We start from the raw sequence: 15,697 nt of genomic DNA on the forward strand, positions 1-15,697 counted from the left end.
GAGCATTAACCCTCCATTGCTGTGCGTAGGCCAACAGTTCCTTTAGATAATGGACTTTTCACTTTATTTGGAAAACTAAAAGACAGTTCAATTGGATTGTGAACACTATAACAATTTTCAGACCCAAAGGTCCAAATTCACCTAGAGACTGTGAAAAAAGTATAATTGATGATGGTGTTATATATGACAAATTTTAATGAATACTTACACAGCTTTCCCCCCTTGTAGGAAAGTAGGATCTGCTTCCTATGGTTGATGGTCCAGTGGCACAATGTGCCACAGCATATTTACAAGGCCACGCAAAGCCACTTTGCATGGCTTTCCATGGCCTTGTAAAAACATGCCCCTTTCATGCAGAACAGTGCATGAAAGGGGCGTCCATGGGTGTTGATGTGGGTGTTCACACACAACATCCATTGAATCTGAAGCATTGCCAGATTTACGAGAAATTGTAAACCTGGGAATGCATCAGATTTTAACGCCACCCCAGGGGTGGCGTTAGGGAGGCGCAACGAGGAAACATATCCTTATTTCTCCTAGTTTTTTCCTCTTGTGATTGTTTTTGTGCAGGAAGGTGTCCCTCCCTACAACGCAGACACCCTTGCACCGTGGCAGCCATGTCAGCCCATTGTGCACCAACGCACGGAAAAAGGACAGGAATACGGCATATATCATAGATCTGGCACATTCCTGCCCTTTTCTTTTGACACAGGGCAATGCAGGAAGATTCCTTGCAGTGCTGCCCTGAGCCAAAACCTCGGAAATTAGCCCAATGTTTTTGTGCAGAAAGGTGTCCCTTCCTGCACAAAAACAATTATCCCCACATTGTAGGTACCCTTGCAACATGACGCCAGGGTGTCTGCACTGGCGCATGGTAGCCAATTGTGTGCCAGTTCAGGGGAAAGCAAACGGATACGTTGTATTGTTGTTAATACGACGCATTCCTGTGCTTTTAAAACGATGCATCTCAGCACAGCAAAATGGCTTGTGGTGCCACGCTGCACCATTTTATTGTAAATGAGGCCCACAGTCCGCAGGAAAAAACCTTGGTACATATTACTGAATGGTTGCTATTTATACAACCCACTATCAATACAAAACATCCCATTTCCACCACTCTTAAAAACAGATCCTTCCAGCCATCGGTATGTAGTGATTCAATCCTCTTCTGAAAACTGTGCTACTGAAACTAGGCCTATGTTTATGGACCTAGATGTCTGCATGCACTGTTCACAGCCTCTAAAGAACGCCTTTTGGGTTGTTGGTGTACTCCTGATCAACTGCTATTTTTAAAACAACATATATAATGGTGTATTTCATTCATATGATTTACTCCACTGGCAAACCGAAAATGTATTGTGTGAAAATGTTTTATTAAGGAAGCAAACGATGCCTTCCAAAGCTTACTGTATTTACATGTCCTAACAGACAGCAAGAAATAAGTAAAAGTTACAACATTAATGAACACAGGCTCTGCAATGGGCAATGTGGCATAAATTACTAGTTGCACACTGCTACTTAAGGTTGTTTTCTTGATTGCCCTTTTGTACAGGAACTTCTTAATTCCGCTTCAGCGCCTGCTTTATTATCTAGAAAATAGGCAGCTCAGCAGGGAAGCTAGGGAAGGAGAATTGGCTGCAAGTTCAGTTGGGTTCATGTTGTTGGGGTTTGGTATTCCAGATGGAACCTGACATTGACAAAAATAAACTCAGTTGGCTGTTGTATCTTCATAACCACGCTGCTAAGGAGGACCACCATCGGTGTCAATAAATGGCCTATTAATGCAAAGCAATCAGATTGCAGAATTCCCTTTTTGGCAGACTTTTCGCTCATGCAGGGCCTCGCGGTTTTCAGCTGCAAAGTGCTCCTTCTCCATTCTGCCTGCCACTGTCCTTACTTTTGAAGGAAAGAATTCCAGGAGCTCCTTTTGTATTTCAGGGAAAATTATCAATATACGGAAAACGAGTTAGAATCAGTTCAATGCCAACACATAATAAAGTTTTGGTACACAAAGGAACATGTACAGGTACATTTTGGTGCTTCTTCTTACATTTAAACTCTACTGCCTTCTTTCACACATGGTAACTATTGTCATCAACTATGGACTGGTGGAATTTGAGCAACAACTTTTTGCTTGGTTGGAGCTGTCAAGGGGTACCCTGGGACATAGCAGGAGCTTGGGGGAGGTCCCCAGGGCCATGTATGGCTCTGGGAGTGGGGCCACATCGCCCCCCTCCTTCTGTTTGCACCACCGCCCCGGGAAGGTGGTGGACCCCGGGGCTGCGAACGCTCCAGAAGGGTGGCATGCGGCCCTCCTTCTTTGTTTAAAAAAAAGGAAAGCCCAAGGAGGTGGTGGTCCCCGGGATGCAGGGGGATCCGCACGCCCCCTTCCTCCAATTTTAAGTTAGCCCTGGCAAAAATGGTGAAATAGCAAAAGGGGTTCATGTGCATGTTAACATTCTAGAAATATATTTTAGTTAACTTAACTGTGTAAGTTGTTTGCTAAGTAATGAAGCCTTTGTAACTGCTCTCTTCTAAACTGCTTGAATGCAGTCTTAACGTCTATTATAAACAGTGCTCGGATAATCTTTCAGTTCTACTTCATGCTGTCAATCTCTTCTGGAAAACAAATCAGCAACACAATTTCAGGGGTTTATTGAGTTCTAAGGAGAAGCATGCAAGCTAGGATGGCTGAGGGTTCTACATACCTCTTTAATGAAGACTAGGAGTAAAGTGAGACAAAAGTAAGTAGCAGGACTCAGGGGGACAAAGGAGTGCGGACTCTCCTGGACAGGATCTTAGTGCCATATACTTATAGATTATGGTGTAGGGTAAGGGTGCTTCTGGTCCGTCACTTTCCTGTCGACTAAGGTGTGCTGTAGTCTGTCATTTTCCTTCTGCTTCTGCACTACTTATAACCTAGGGGCATATTTATCAAAAAGTAATGCAGAGCAGCGCAGCAAATTATTGTGCTGCGCGCTGTAACAGGGAAAGGACAGTAATGCACCGTATTTATCACTATATTGTGTATCCCAGCCTTTTCCTAGCAGTGGCACACAATGTAGGATTGTTTTAGTGCAGCAAGGGACACCTCCCTGCACACAAACATTTCCCTGAGGTATTTTCCTTTTTCTATGTGTGCTGAACAATGCTCACATAGAAAGATGAATTAAGAAGGAGAAATACATATATTTTTCCTCATTACACCTTGGAATGCCTTCCTGTGGCAGAGTAGCGCAACACAGCGATTTACGCTGCATTACGTTAGTCTGCATTTATCAATCCACTCAGGGCCATGCAAAGAGGCCTTGTGTGTCTTGATACATCATATTATGGGGTTGCATCACGCATGCACCATTTTGGGTGGTGCAAAAGTGATGCAACCCCTACATAAATATGGGCCTCTCTTAATGTTCTGTTACCCCAGAGGATTAGTGTTCACTTATATCATGGCACTATATTATGTCAGTGGTCTGATTGTGTGATCCCATTTTAAATTGATTTGAAAATCTACTTTTGTCAAGTTAGACAAGGCCATTGTGCATGCCACTCTTGAAGGACTCTCCTCGTCTGAACAATGGGACTTGATTCTTTTCCTAATGTATAGATAACCTAAGCAAAATAATTAAATTTACCGAAAAACAACAGAAATATTAGCTAATTTGTATTTTGTATAAAGGTTCAGTGTCAACGTTCCTTCACTTTTGGTGTACTCCCAATACTTTGACATTGGCACCTAAATTAACTTACAGTTTGTAAGTCAAAGGTAAACAGTGGGTCTGAGGCACAAAGACAAATTTAGACGTTTCGTCTAAACTTAGACCAAACATCTAAGTTTACGAGTTTGGGAATTCACAAAGGGCATTTACGATTAGAATCTTTATGTTTGCACTCGGGGCAGAGATCCAGCCCGAGTGCAGACATAAAGATAGTACTCGTAAATCCCTTTTGTGAATTCCCAAAGGTGTAAACTTAGATGTTTAGACCAAACATGTACATTTACCTTTGTGAATCGGGCCCATTCTCTTTAAAAACTTAGCCTTGTGAGGCTTTGGAGAGAATGAACAGTCAAAGAAAAGGCAGGATTTTAATGTGCTTTAATTTCTTGACATCTATATTTGGTGCTGGGCTAATAGCTGGAGGCACTGATTATTACAAATGTCATGATTATATGTGGTGACTCACTTCACAGACTATGCAGCATTTACAGCAGCTTGAGATTCTACAGTGCCTGAGGGATAGACATGTCTCCTGCTGTAAACACCGAGGGGTTATCGGAGGGACACTTGGCATGTTTTGTTTTTAGGAAGAGATGTTATCTATAATGAGGTGTAAGGACTTAATATACTATTACTAACTTATAATAGGTTTTTCATTTAAAATTTTTATTTCTAAACTACTGATTTCATTAACATTATAAGAAACGTTATTTTCCAGCCAAACAAATCTCATTCATATTTATAGTGCAGTTCATTGGACCCAACTTAATTGAAATGTTTACTTTGTAAAATACATTAATATGTCAAGGAGATTGTGTTGCTGAAAAAGCAATTGCAATGCTCTAACTAGGTGTCAATGAACATATTCGGAGCATCTATCTATCTATCTATCTATCTATCTATCTATCTATCTATCTATCTATCTATCTATCCATCCATCCATCCATCCATCCATCCATCCATCCATCCATCCATCCATCCATCCATCCATCCATCCATCCATCCATCCATCCATCCATCCATCCATCCATCCATCCATCCATCCATCCATCCATCCATCCATCTATCTATCTATCTATCTATCTATCTATCTATCTATCTATCTATCTATCTATCTATCTATCTATCTATCTATCTATCTATCTATCTATCTATCTATCTATCTATCTACACAGTGCTATTCATGCCAAGATAGAAAGGGACACATCTTTGGCCATTTCTACAGCAAAGCCTTTCTTAGCGAAATATGTGTCAGGGATTGCTTTTATTCATTCCAAGCTGGCTTGGATGGTATTTTATCAATCCAAAGCAGTAATACTGTGCCTGAAGTGGTAAAAGGCTTTTGTCAATTTAGAGCTCATTGTGGGTGGCACTGTGCTAATCCTATGCTTGAAGACTGTGCTGTGAAAATGGCAACAGACTCTATCCTTTTCTATCTCATCATGAATGGCACAGTGCTAATCCTTTGCTTAAAAATGTTGATAGAAAAGCATAAATTTGAGGTGAGCAAATTTAGAGTGTTGCTGGTGTTGTGTAGGGTGTTCCATACAGGAGCTGCTTTCCACCTAAACGTGGAAACTACCCAGATTTGTCTGCTTCTTTTTTGCATAATTTTTGCAAAACTGTATGCCTGAAAGTCTATTGTTTTGACTTATACGGCGTGCTTCCTTGTGTCTGGATAAAGCTAAACCTCTCTGCAGAGCTACAATAATAGCAAAAAACATGTTAGGGGTTACGTTTTTAAATTCCAGGTTGGCTTTGATGGTATTTTACCAATCCAAAGCTGTAATAGTGTGCCAGGAGTGGTAAAAGGCTTTTGTCATTTTACAGCTCAGCGTGGATGGCACTGTGCTAATCCTATGCTTAAAGACTTTGCTGTAGAAATGACTAAAGACTTTGGGACTGATTAAGACTTTGAAGGTGCTGCTGCATGCACTCACACTTCCATTTAACCTTTCATATACCCACTCCAACTTCCACACTACCATTTTCAAACCCATTGGATTCCAGTATGCTTTCTTACCTAGAATGGCCTGCAAATGTTGTCAGTCCATGCAGTTTCTGGAACTTTCATAGAACTTTAAGGCAAATCTGTTATTTTAGATAAAGTTTGACATTTGCTAGGCATTCTGGATAAGACAAAATAGTAGGAGCCATACACATCACAAGAAAAAGTGAATTTCAATGGAAAAACCTTGATTTTCCTTTTACGCTTTAAGGCTTTTCCTGTCCTAGGTTAACTGTTTTCATCAAGAGAAATGTGAGAACACAGAATGGTAGAACATTTATTATTATCAATTGAATGTATTAATCTTTGGCTTCCAAATGTGAGCCAGTGTGCAAGAGAGAACACATTTTGCTGGATAATATGGATAACCTGAAATGCAGAGTTGTACAAATAACCACTATTCCTACATTAATTGTCTTTGACATATTTCAGATATGATTAGATTTCTTTCTCATCTATTTTACATTCATCAGACTTTTCCATATGAATTGATGCATGGTGGGCTCACAATAAAAACAACATTTAAGCTGCAACTCACTGATGGGGCTACATGTTTACAGACAAACAACTAACACGATATGCCCTGTGAACAGAAGAGTCTGAAATACATAACACTATTTTACTTTTGTAGACTGGCTATTGAGGCAAAATATTTACAGATGAAACCATCATCACCTATTTCTATTTTTTCCATATTACTTTTATTGTTTTTAAATTCGTTTTATTTTGAAAACCACGAGTGATCTAACACAAATTACCACTTATTGAATTCAGAAGTTTGTCTACTTTTTGCTAGTGTATAGCTTTTCTGGTTTGCCCATAGGATCCACACCTGTTTCCACCAAAGAGCAAGTAGGCAAATACCACAAAAATAGGAAAATGTCAAAAACCGTGGTAGAAGATTATATTTACAATTATGCCTGTTCAGAAAAACTCAGCAAAGCTTTGATGCGATTGATAAAAATGATTCTGACATGTTGCTACATTTTGGCTGTTTTCTCATTTTCCTCTCTGTGAACTCACAAACCATTGCTAGCTTTAGAATGCCCAATATGGGAGAGGAAAACTAAAAAAATTTAACATGGATACCTTTTGTGGAAAAAAATGTTAGGAAGGCTTATGCAACAAACACGAAGGAGGCAATCCCCATTCCTTGCTGATGTCCTGTCTATCACGCCTACTTCCAACTCCTGGTTGAGAAAGGGGTCCCAAACAATAAACTCAAGAGAGGGGAGAACGTGAGCTCAGGTTATACCTGCGTCGTTTCTTGTGAATATCCCCTATAGAAACATCTCATCTAGACCCCCTGAGTCAAACGCCACATGGAGAGGTAGCACTGATGAGGGTTTCGATGTGGAAATGTCTTTTAATCCTTTTTGGAGTAAGTGGGATGCCTTGGAAGTGTATTTGGGAAGGAAAGAGAAATGCTTAAGGAAGCAAATTTCACACAGTTTTAGATTTCTGTGGTGAAAGAGATGTGGGATAGTTTTGCCTGTGAACCTCCCTCAAAAAAAGAACTGTTTGACATTGCTGGAATTTCCTTTTTTTCTCTTATAATTCTTCGATTGATTTTACCTTGAATTCCCCTTTGATTGACTTACTCCCGAATGGATCAGTAGAAGAGGTAAATTAATCCCTATTGGTCCATTCAATAATTCTTGGCCACCTAACAGAAGTATGTAAAGAGATTGTTCTCTTTTTTAATTTTTTTATCACTGTTAATATGAAACTGGTTTGTGTGCTAATATTTCTAGTTTCTTGGAGACACGAGGAATTCAGGTACTTACAGTGAAGCCTGCTTGTCCCTGTCGGCCTAACTTGTAGTTGGTAAATGAAGAAAGTCCCGTAACAGAAATATCTGATCAGGAAAAGCTGGATATTTCCTTTTTGTCTGCTCCTTTAAAACATCACGCCTGTGAAGAGGCGACAAAGATGGTACTGTGTACAAAGGGAGGTGGTTCTGCAGCAGAGGAATTTGTCTATATATATATATATATATTTGAAGTACAGCTGTTTTGCACACTCATGTAACTGAACTGGTGCAGAGAAATTTGAGGAAAAATTAGAATCTGAACTTTTTGCTGACTATGAACTGCAGAGGGGGGAAGCACTCTAGCAACTGAAACACATGACCTGCCATCCGAGGAAATAGTCCTGAAGTTTGAAAACTTTGGCACTAACACCCTCAAGTTACTGAATGCTTCTAATGTTATTGTCTCTGGTGGAACTTAACAAGGTACATCATTTTTCAGTGTAATGTTGGGTAGGTCCACAACATTGTGTATTCTCTCAAAAGACCCTTCTCTAATGCTCCTCTGCAACATGTCTCAATCATGTAATCACTGTCATCTCTGGTATGTCTCAAAAAATGTATTATGATATGATTTTATTTGATGAGTGTCTCTTGTCTACAACTTTCCAGCATTTGGAGATGTATTGTACAGTTCACTGCCTCCTGATGTTGATGACTTAGAGGTGCCTTATACGAAATGAATAAATAAATGCTTCATCCAACTGTTTGTTTTCCCTAAACCTTTTTTTGGTTTGAAATATTGCCTCTACATATGACCTCTTCAACCTTTCAGAACACTTGATGTGTGATTAGAGACTCTATTTGAAATGGAAGCTGAGCATGCATCATATGGATAAAAAAGAGAAAGCTGATCATATAGGGAAGTTAGGTTCTTAGCACTTTCAAGCACTATTTCTGGGCTAGGTAAGTGAAGCAGGTTGGGGAATACAGAGCACTAGGTGTGTGCAAGGAGAATGAGTCAATATTTGATGCATTGTTATGTGCTCATTCAGAGATGATATCTTTGTAAATGTTAGCTGCCACATTTTAGTTTAGTTAAAATAATTGCAATACATTTCCAATCATGATACACTCATCAGTGTTTGTAAATCATATGGTGGTTATGGCCTAAAGATAATTGCATCTCATTCAAATTGAACATTTGTTTTATATTTTTCTGGTTTTCCATATTTTAAAAATTTTCTTTTACAACATTGAATATTAAAAAATGTCTCCAACTGATGCATTTCCTAAATAACCCATTCATAGGGATCCACCTGATGAAAGCTTTAAGGTGGATATACTAAATAAACATAATGCAAGAATTTGAACTTACTGTTTGTTCTCAATTATTTTACTGCTCAAAGATTCTCAATTTGAGCTAAACCTTGTATTCTTGTTTGATTCACTATCCGTACATCAGAGTGGCTGAACGCTTGCTAGAACCATCTTTTTAATGCCCCTCAAAGTTCCTAAAAACAAAATGCATTAGCAGCATGTATTGGACATACTGAAAATCTCTGTTATTCTCCAGTGACAGTAAGCTGAAGGAGATGGGATTCGGACAAAATATAAAAAAAATATCCAGTAGCAGAAATATCAACTTTGAAATATCGTGATGCATAAATATCATGTGCAAACATATTGGGGACACAAATATCGATGTTAAGGTAAGTAATATCGAAGTTAAAAATATCTATTTTATTTAATCTCAAAGTAAAAAATATCTATGTTGTTGATATTATTTACAAAAGTATTTTTGGTGATAATTTCATTTTTAACTCTTTTTATGTATTTTAGTACATATTTTAATTGTATATGTTATAAACTGTTTTTATAATTATTGTTAATGTTTTTAATATAGTTTGTAAATTCTTTGTTTTTTAAAATTTAATTTATTAGCTTATTTGTATTTTTAGTGCCATAGCAATTTCTGGGGTTTATTGGGGTACAGTGTAGGAAGTGAATTAATTAGAATTAAACATTAATTATTAATTAATATTAAATATTTAATCGACAATTATGTTCATTGTGTAATAATTATTTTAATTATGTTAAGTTTTAGGTGCTGTATGTTGGGTCTGTAGGGGTATGGGATGGGAGGCAATTTAATTACAATTATTTAATAATTACTTTTACTTATTATTAATTATTTAATTGATAATTAATTTAGCAAATTTTGTAAATAATTAAGATGTTTAGAAATGTTTTTGTGCGGGTTGTGGTTTTTGTAAGGGTAAAGGGTGTGAATGAAAATAATGATAATGAAAAATTAATATTAATGATTAAAATTATTTAATTGATAATTCTATAAATTGTGCAATTACATTTTTTTAAGTTTATACGAGGTGAGGGTTCTTCTGTTTGTAGGGGTAAAGGATGGAAAGTTCAATAAATATAATTAATTTATTGTTATCAATTCTTTAAGTTATGATTATGTAAATTATGTAATTAAGATACATTTTAAAAATATATTAGTTACACATTGTTGGGTTTCTAGGGATATAGGGTAGGAAATAATTAAATATAATTATTATATTATTAGTAAATTACTATTAATTGTTTAATTGATAATTATTTATATAACATTAATAATTATTCCAATATCAAGATATATATTCAGTGTGTGCTGTTTACTTTGTGGAGGTATAATGTAGGCAGTTATTTAAGTAAAACATATATAAATAGTTATTTCTTGTTTCAAAATGTGTTATTTATTATGTTAATTGCTAAATGTGTGATGCTTTTTGCTTATAAAAAACATTATATTTGTTGGTTAGTATAAGTGTGAAAATATACTGTGCTATTTTAATTCATGTCAAATTCAACTTTATTTGACCTTTAGTTATAAAAGCACAAATCATAAAACACAGTTAAAATATTAAAGCATCTCAAGTTAGTGACAAGACAAAAACAGGAAGTAAGTAAGCACTATCAAGCATACTAAAACAATAAATATTTTAAAAAAGAATATGGTGATATAAACAGTACAATACCAAGGGGAAGACATGATGATATTAGAAATAGCAGCAGCAGCAAGTATTAAAAAGAGCAAATTATACAACCTGTAGCCCATTTTAATCTGCGCCTCCACATATATAAAAGAAACTGAGTGACAGCAAAAACTATTAGACAAGCTGTATTGGATCTTAATGCAGAATTGTGTTCCCTGACCCCTAGATTGCAACAAAGAGGAACAATCCAGACCCTCCTTTGCAAATGGTACTGGGTGCAGAAGAGCAAAATATGCTATAGCTTCCAATGCAAAAGGGACAACTCATCTCCGGCTCAGTAGGGGATTGCGGCCATCTCGCCATAAATGGTTGAATCGGCAGGCTACCAAACCAAAGTTCAATGTACAATGTTCTTGCAGCTGGTGGCTTGATGTCATCCATATACTCTTCCAAGGAACAGGACTCCTTTAATTCCAAGAAAGCTGCAGTAAAGGGACCCACATTCCCAAGCCTATGAAACCATTTGTCAATATGTCTCCAGTACATTGCTTTTGACATAGGCTGTTGAATACCCACGTGCCCTGTATTATGAGCAGAAAGGAATACATACACCTTCTTGTACAGAAACGTACAGAGCATGCAGTCCAAAACACAGTTATTCTACTATTTCTAGGTTTCATTTTATGTATCATGTCACCAGCAAAAGGCACAGGCACACGTATTGAAGCCTTTGAAGCCTTTGGAAACATGTGACATGGGAAGGGTGGAATTAGCATTTAAAAAACCTTAGAAATTCACTGAAAACAACAAATGTTTCAGGGACGTTATAGGCTCACATTTCACTCATACAAAACCAGAGAAATTCAGCCATTATAGTTAGCTGGGCTAACTATAACTCACGCCCCCACAATGCACTGCTGATGACATCACATATTACACCACTCATGACATGGTCAGTGACATCACTGATGACATCTCAAATGACATCAATGATGACATCATCCACATAATCTCAGATGCACCTACACACGCCCCAATATAACCTTTCATACACCCACTCTAAAATGTTAGACTAACATTCTTAAAACCATTGACACACCAATACCAGTACATACATAAACCCTCACTGATTCATAGGTTTACATACACATCCACTCACTAACCCATACATGCACGCATACAGCCAGTCACTCACCAATACAGCCGCTGATATATCTACTCATACACCATACAGCCACTCATATATTATTAGTAACCCATAGAGCTAATCACATATGTTTCACCCAAACACTCAATCATACAGCCACGTACTCACACATACAGAAACACACACACTCGCTACTCATACAGATACTAACAAATACTTACTCTCCTATACAGTCACTGACAAGCACACACTCACCCATACAGCCACTCTAACAATCACTCACTGACACATACAGTCAGTTATATACTCCAAAACTCACATATATTGTCTTTCACGTATGCAGTTACTCACCCCAATACTACTGAGATATAATTCACTCACTGACACAGCCATATGCACACTTACTCACCCATAGAGTCCCTCACAGATGCACTCATGCATCCATACCATACACCCATGCACGGAGTCACACACCCCCTCACCAACCCACACAGACACTCAGGCACCCATACAGGTACTCAGACAACTAATCAATAACCCATTTAGACACTCATGTACCTACTCACCAACCCATGCAGCCACTTTACACACCAACTGACAGACTGATACCCAAATTCACACAGATTAGTAACTCAACCATATATTCACTAAGACACGTTTAAACACTCACTTATACAGTCAGTCACGCACCCACTAAATCATCCATAAAGATGCTCATAAACCCACTCTTTCTTCAGTACACCTTGGCCTGTATATATATATATATATATATATATATTCACTTAAAAAACCATAGGTTTCACACATGTTATAGTTAGCTGGACATTTCACTCGTAAAAAACCAATGAAATTCCCCTGTTATAGTTAGTTCAGATAACTATAACTCGCGCGCCCGCAATCCACTGCTCATGACGTCACATATTACATCACTCATGACATGGTCAGTGGCATCACTCATGACATCACTGATGACATCATCCTTGTGATAAGGTGGCCGTCGCGCGAGTTATAGTTATCTGAACTAACTATAACGGGGGAATTTCATTGGTTTTTTACAAGTGAAATGTCCAGCTAACTATAACATGTGTGAAACCTATGGTTTTTTAAGTGAATTTGCAAGGTTTTTTAAATGCTAATTCCTAACTATAACATGTGTGAAACCTATGGTTTTTTAAGTGAATATATATATATATATATATATATATATATTCACTGAAAAAACCATAGGTTTCACACATGTTATAGTTAGCTGGACATTTTACTGATAAAAAACCAATGAAATTCCCCCGTTATAGTTAGTGCAGGCAACTATAACTCACGTGACCGCAATCCTCTGCTGATGACATATGTGTCTTTATGAAAAAAAAATATTTGTAATATATGTATAGCTAAAATTTAATGGAAGAAGACATGGGCAAGTAAGTGTCTAAATACAGTATTAGCATCAGCAGAGGATTGCGGTCACGTGAGTTATAGTTGCCTGCACTAACTATAACGGGGGAATTTCATTGGTTTTTTATCAGTAAAATGTCCAGCTAACTATAACATGTGTGAAACCTATGGTTTTTTCAGTGAATTTGCAAGGTTTTTTAAATGCTAATTCCTAACTATAACGTGTGTGAAACCGATGGTTTTTTCAGTGAATTTGTACGGTTTTTTAAATGCTAAGTTACTTTACGCCATTCGTGGCGTGCGCGCCCACTTAACGCAGTTCGTTCCGTGCGCGCACAGTGAGCACCGCGCGCCCACTTTACGCAGTTAGTGCCGTGCACGCAGGGTGGGCACCGCGTGCCCACGTTACGCTGGATGGGCCATGTACGCACGATGCGCTTCGCGCACCATGCGCACATGGAGGACATATTATGCGCTTCGTTGTGAAAGGTAATGTTTGATTTTTTGAGGTGCAATGGTTGATTTATATGCCATACACAAATGGTGCCCTGCGGGCATCATTTGCACACGGGGTGTGGAGAATATGGATATTTTTTTTTTCTTCTATTTTTTTACCGTACGCGTACGGTAAGCGTAATCGGCGATTTTTCGGAAAAATGTAAAATTTCATTTTTGCCTTGGAGGTTCTTTGAGGATACCTTCATAAAGGCTAGGTGGTTGGGAGCAGTCTAAACAGCCCCTTTATATGTTTTTTGTCTTTGTTTTACTTCCACCCCCTCAGAGTGCGAGATAGAAAATGGCGGACGCCGCTTCCTGGTTTCGACCGATTCGAATGTTTACTAAGATCTAACAGCCAATCAGAATCGCGCTCGCGCACGGCACCGTACGCGTACGGTAAGCGCACGGTAAGCGCACCGTAAGCTGCCACAGATATATATATTGGTTTAAAGGCTATTTTCTCAGAATCTACTGAACAGATTTACACAAAACCTACAAAAGGCACTTCCTTGACCTGTAGACTACCTCTCTGCCAAATTTCAGGTAACTCTGTTCAGCCGTTCGGTCTGTAGCAGTGTCTAAAGGTCCTATGGAAAAATGCATGGGAAAAATGCGTTTTGGGACCCCCCTTTTATCTCAGCCCCCGCTTGATGAATCCCCCCGAGACTTTCAGGGTAGGAGCGGAGCATAGCGCCCCACCTATTTTGAAAATTTCGCGAGGATTCGTCGGCCAGCGCCAAAGTTATTCCAAATAGAATGTTGCGGATTTCCTATGGAAACGTGGTCCTAACTATAACTACCTACTGGCAACCGCCAGTAGGTAATATATATATATATATATATATATATATATATATATATATATATATATATATATATATATATATATATATATATATATATATATATATATATATATATATAAACATTCTTAAACTTTTTAGAAACACTCAGCCGCTGGATGATGCCATCATTGATGTCATCAGGTATGTCATTTGAGATGTCATCAGTGATGTTGCTGACCATGTAATGAGTATTTTAATATGTGACGTCATCAGCAGCGCATTGCGGGGGCGTGAGTTATAGTTAGCATTAATATTCATGATCACAAACAGTCTTTGAATTACCTTCACGTTCAATCAGATATACATATTACATTGCACAGACAGATTATGGAATGACAGTCCATTAGTAGGGCCCAATTCTCACCCCCTTGGTCCCTGCCCACACCCCGCCAAACTAGACAAGAACTATCCCCAATCCCCTGTAAGCTTCCCATGGCAGCCAAATTCTCTCCCATTACTTGGGACATTACTTGCTGTAATAAATTGTCTTCTCTGCCGCACAACACCAGTCCAAGTCCCTTTTCCATTGGGAGACTTAAGGCGGTTTAATTGCCCCCACACCCCTGCAACATTCCTCTTTGCAACCATTGCTGCCACCTGTAGCCAGATTCATTGATATTTGGGCCAATCCAGCTCCCCTGACACACATAATATAAGCAATCTGGCATCCAGAGGGACTTCCTGCTTCAACACTTCTGACATTGTCCAAACCACCTTCCGCCAGTATATCTGTATTATCGGGCAGTCCCAAAGGATATGGAAAAACGTTCCTTTCTGCGTACACCCCCTCTGACACTCCTCAGTGGAGATGCACCCCAGTTTAAACATAAGGGCACTGGTGCAGTAGGACCTATGCAGGATCCGCAGCTGGACCAATCTAAAGTGTGCTCGGATTGCCACCTCCATGGGACTCGCAATGCCTCCCCCAGTCATCATTCTAACACCTAACTGCGTGCTCCTACAGAGTAAGCGCCATACATACTCAATCAATGCAATCAATGTAACACCGGGAAGGCAAACAGTGTGAGCCATAGTCTCCCCTGCGTGGGCTTGTGCACAGTCCACTATCGTTGAGGATCCGCCCCTGTACACGGAATCACGGAAACAGGGAGTGCTGTGAGCAGCTTCCAGCTGCGCTCACGTCGCTCAAGTAGCCCAGAAAAAAGGTGGGGAGGTTGGCACTATTGGCTGGCTTTTTGCACCCTCTGCTGCCATTCTTTAGCTCCTCGCATCACCCCACTGCCCACTGCCCCCTTCTCCTCTGCCTGCCACGGGGGGGGTAGAGGGTAGTTTTGAGCTAAAGCTGGCACAGGTCACTGGGAAAAACCACCAGCCTAAGCAT

The sequence above is a fragment of the Triturus cristatus genome, chromosome 9, assembly GCF_964204655.1.
Source record: "Triturus cristatus chromosome 9, aTriCri1.1, whole genome shotgun sequence".
Classification (NCBI taxonomy): domain Eukaryota; kingdom Metazoa; phylum Chordata; class Amphibia; order Caudata; family Salamandridae; genus Triturus; species Triturus cristatus.